Source organism: Bison bison, unplaced genomic scaffold, assembly GCF_000754665.1.
Source record: "Bison bison bison isolate TAMUID 2011002044 unplaced genomic scaffold, Bison_UMD1.0 scf7180017864363, whole genome shotgun sequence".
Classification (NCBI taxonomy): domain Eukaryota; kingdom Metazoa; phylum Chordata; class Mammalia; order Artiodactyla; family Bovidae; genus Bison; species Bison bison.
Window position 1 is genome coordinate 2,026,711 of NW_011494935.1, and position 5,097 is coordinate 2,031,807.

Here is a 5,097-nt window from a genome sequence, read left to right on the forward strand (position 1 = left end):
TTCATCCTCTCTCGTCCCCTTTTCTTCCTGCCCCCAATCCCTCCCAGCATCAGAGTCTTTTCCAATGAGTCAACTCTTTGCATGAGGTGGCCAAAGTATTGGAGTTTCAGCTTCAACATCAAGTCCTTCCAAAGAACACCCAGGACTGATCTCCTTTAGGATGGACTGGTTGGATCTCCTTGCAGTCCAAAGGACTCTCAAGAGTCTTCTCCAACACCATAGTTCAAAAGCATCAATTCTTCGGCGCTCAGCTTTTTTCACAGTCCAACTCTCACATCCATACATGACCACTGGAAAAACCATAGCCTTGACTAGACAGACCTTTGTTGGCAAAGTAGTGTCTCTGTTTTTCAATATGCTATCTAGGTTGGTCATAACTTTCCTTCCAAGGAGTAAGAGTCTTTTAATTTCATGGCTGCAGTCACCATCTGCAGTGATTTTGGAGCCCCCCTCAAAATAAAGTCTGACACTGTTTCCACTGTTTCCCCATCTATTTGCCATGAAGTGATGGGACCAGATGCCATGATCTTCGTTTTCTGAATGTTGAGCTTTAAGCCAACTTTTTCACTCTCCTCTTTCACTTTCATCAAGAGGCTTTTTAGTTCCTCTGCACTTTCTGCAATAAGGGTGGTGTCATCTGCATATCTGAAGTTATTGATATTTCTCCCTGCAATCTTGATTCCAGCTTGTGCTTCCTCCAGCCCAGCATTTCTCATGAGGTACTCTGCATATAAGTGAAATAAGCAGGGTGACAATATACAGCCTTGACATACTCCTTTTCCTATTTGGAACCAGTCTGTTGTTCCATGTCCAGTTCTAACTGTTGCTTCCTGACCTGCATACAGATTTCTCAAGAGGCAGGTTAGATGGTCTGGTATTCCCATCTCTTTCAGAACTGAGTTAATCATGTCTAAATTTCAGCTAATCTCATTTCACTTAAACCTGTTACATGTGTCTTTTTAGAACTATGAAAGGGCTTAGCAGGATCACACATCATGAAATGATTTATGGATGCCAACATATAAGGAATGTTTCTTTGCTCTTTTCCTTGTGTCCCTAAGTTATCCATGTCAACCTTTGTCTTGTCTCATCCTCAGCATAGGTGCTAAACCATTGCCCTGCAAATTTATTGCCTAGAGTTCCCTTCCTTTGGCATATGAGTGTATTCAGAATGCTTCTTCTTTTTGCTTGTCTGGAGCTCACTGGTACCTACTCTGGTACCAAAGTATAATGACTGGGGGATCCATTGTTTTGCCTGTACTTCTGACAAGCATCAGCCACAGATCATGCTCTGGTTTGATGTGGCAACTATTGGGACAGTTTTTTCTGCGGTAAAGAAGGAATCCTTTCTTGGGGGTGGCTCTTTGGATGCCAAGAACACTATGCCATTGACTTTTAAGTAGTCGGAAGGACTTAGATTTTTTTTAATCAATTATATCCATCAAAGTGTTGCATATATTATTATCAAGAGATAGGAAACCACCTAACGTGTACCAGTTTGAAATCAGTAAAACATATGGTATATCTGTGTATCTCTGTCACCTGTGCATCCATCCATTCACACATGCATACATACAATGGAATTTCAATCCCCTATACTGACAGACTGGCTAATATGTTCTAGGCACTGAATGATAACTCATGTTGTGGCTTGCTTAACATTATCTTCTTAGATACATTTTAAAATAATACTCTTATTGTCAATTCTTTTTAATAGATGATATGCTGAGGATTAGAAAATTTTAGTGATTTCTTTTTTTGAAGTTATTTTCAGTATATACTGATTATTGGATTAGTTCATCCCATAGACAGACTAACTGTTGTGCCCATATATCTTAAATAAATGGCCTTCAAGATCCAAAGGGGGCCCTCTGTCCTCAGACAAAGTTGGTGAGCAGTTCCGTTTTAGTTGAGCATGATGACCCCAGTGTTCCGTGGTCATTGTGAGAATGTAACAAACATCTATCTGTAAGGTTAATAGACTATCACCTTGTGTAAAAGTAGCCTCCAAGAAAGGAATGCCAGGTGCCATTATTGTGCCATCTCCTGGATTTTCCTGGATGTGAGGGTGAGCCACAGTATTCTGTGCTTGTAGGGGGGAAATGGGAGCTCAGTGTCTGCCTTCTCCCTTGAGTACTTTGGGCTATGGTGGTTTCTGGGGCATGAAGTTTAGGGTAGGAATGTTTACCTTTGAATTATAAAGAGCAGTATTGGGGATCCCAAACCTTTCATCTGGTTACAGCTGGTTTTAAAGGATTATAGAAAAGTTGACCACATCCCTAGAATCCCATGCAATAAATCCATGGTGCAGGCAGAAGTAAGGCAGGGAGAAGGAGAAGGTCTCCCCATAGTGGTCCTGGAATCATCAGAGTAATTGTTCTGCTTGAAGAGCTACCAGTGAGCCAAACACTGATCAGGAGTGTTACACAGAAGGAAACGGAAAAGGATACGACAGTGGAGGAGAGGAACTGAGGAGGAGGAGCAGTCTTCCACTCTGGGTGACGTGAAGCTTCCATGTGGAATGCTGTCTGCACACCCTCCCACCCCTATCAGCTCTACCCTTCTGAAATGAAATGAAATGTTAGTCACTCAGCCATTTCTGACTCCACGATCCCATGGACTGTAGCCTGCCAGGCTCCTCTCTCCATGAGGTTCTCCACTTAATACTGAAGTTTGTTGCCATTCCCTTCTCCAGGGAATCTTCCTGACCCAGGGATCGAATCTGGGTCTCCCACATTGTAGGCAGATTCTTTACCATCTGAGCCACCAGGGAAGCCCTGCTGACTGCTTCTCAAATAGGAGTGGACCCATGAATCTTGCTCTCTGTGCTCACTGCTCCCTATTCTTGCCCCTCACAGTCTAATATGTTCAAACATTATTAACAAGGAAGTGTTTATGGACTTTCTCTTCCCCCAGTTGCCAAAGGGAATCACGTTTGGCCAGTCCAATGTCTTTCCTTTCCCCAGCTCTGCTGAAGAGGAAAGATTTTCTTGCTGGAAGAAAGACAATGCAGTGAGAGAAAATAATGCACTGGGGTGGGGGTTGGGGTAAAAAGAAAAATCACATCAACTCAGAATAGACTGTTGTCAGATGGATTGAGCAAAGTAGCGTCTGAGTAAGGAGAGTAGGAAAAAGGATGGTAGAGGAAAGAGAATTTTAGCAGGTATTGCTGTGGACTTTACAGATAGGTTCTTATAATGGCCTTTAAGGCATTTGAATAAGGGATCAAATTTTTTTAAACTAAATGTGGGTGTTGACATGTATGCAGAGACAGAGCCACAGGCTTGTTCAGATATAATAGGGTTTGTTGTTGCTTAGTCACTAAGTCATGTCCAACTTTTTTGCAACCCCATGGACTGTAGCCCACCAGGTTCCTCTGTTCATGAAATTTTCCAGGCAAGAATACTGGAGTGAGTTGCCATTTTCTTCTCTAGGGGATCTTTTAGACCCAAGGATCAAACCTGTGTCTTCTCCATCTCCTGCATTGGTAGGTGGATTCTTTACTGAGCTACCAGGGAAGCTTTTATATTAGGATTACAGCAGCATTTATCACAGTATGAAACGATTCTTGTGTGGTTCTTTGCTTCATATCTGTGTCCTCCTTAGGCAGTAATGGGGAGAAGGAAATGGGTCTATTTAAGACACAGTTAAACTCCAGCCCTTAGCAAAGTGCTTAACACAGAGAAAGTCCTTGGTAAAAATATACTGAATAGACAAATGTGTGAGAGAAGGCATGACTGATGGTTCTAATTCATTTTTTCCTGCTCTCCCTCATTTTATGGCCATGACTCCTGGCGGAGTCCCACCCAAATCTATGTTATTTAAAGAATCAACTTCAATGAAACTCCCTCCTTTTTGTTGACATTTTGTTGACTCTTTGTGGAGTACTGGATTCTCCTTTTAACCTAATTCCCTGTGCAATATATTTCCTGCGAAGAGTCAGCTCTCAGGCCTGTGGTTCACTCCAGGGCTCAGAACGTTCCTTCTTAATATAGAATGTGGAAATTATACAATCAGTGGGAAAAAAGTATGCCAAGTAGATAAAAATCAGTCCCACTGTAGCGTAACTCTCCAGAGAGAACAGATAAAACTGCTTGATACTTAAGTTAAAAAAAAAAAAAAGTAGCAAAATATTTCCAGTTCCGGGAACTGAATTTCATTCCTAATGTAAATATAGAAACCTCTGGAGAAGAGGATCATACTTGGAAGAGGGAAGGAAAGCAAAGGGAACGGTAGGAAAGGATTTCACTACCAAGCTCCATAGCTTAATAGTAGGAAACAGCCCAAATAGAGACATCAACCACTTCTTTAATTGTGGGTGTCTCAGTCAGAAAACTGAGTTTCATCTTGACTTCTCCTCCTCCCCCAATCCCAACATTGCCTCATCACCAAATCAGAGTGGTTTTATCCACTAGATATTTTTAATTGGAGTATACTTGACATTTAACATTGTGTAAGTTTAAGGTGTATGACATGTTAATTGCAAAGTGATTACCACCTTAGCACTAACACATACCTCCATTGCATCACATAATTATTTCATTTTGTGGTGAGAACATTTAAGACCTAGTCTCTTAGCAACTTTGAAGCTTGTAATACACTATTGTTGACCGTAATCAAATGCTAAATATGTCTAATCCTATCTATTTTCCCCTTTCCCATGCTTATAGTCCAAGCTATGCGTTTTTTTTTGCCTCACCCATGGCAATGCCTCCTAATTGTCCTTTTTCCCCTCTGCCTCTCTCCAATTTGTTCTCTAGGTAGTTATCAGGATATTTGTAAAATACATGTTTGATCCCTTGTTTGCAAAGTTTAAGACTCCCCACTGTGCATCATTATAGCAAATATCTACTGTAAGACAATTATCTACTGTAAGACAATTATCTACTGTAAGACAATTATCTACTGTAAGATCAGTTCAGTCACTCAGTCATGTCTGACTCTTTGTGACCCCATGAATTGCATCACGCCAGGCCTCCCTGTCCATCACCAACTCCCGGAGTTCACTCAAACCCACGTCCATCGAGTCGGTGATGCCATCCAGCCATCTCATCCTCTGTCATCCCCTTTTCCTCCTGCCCCTAATCCCTCCCAGCA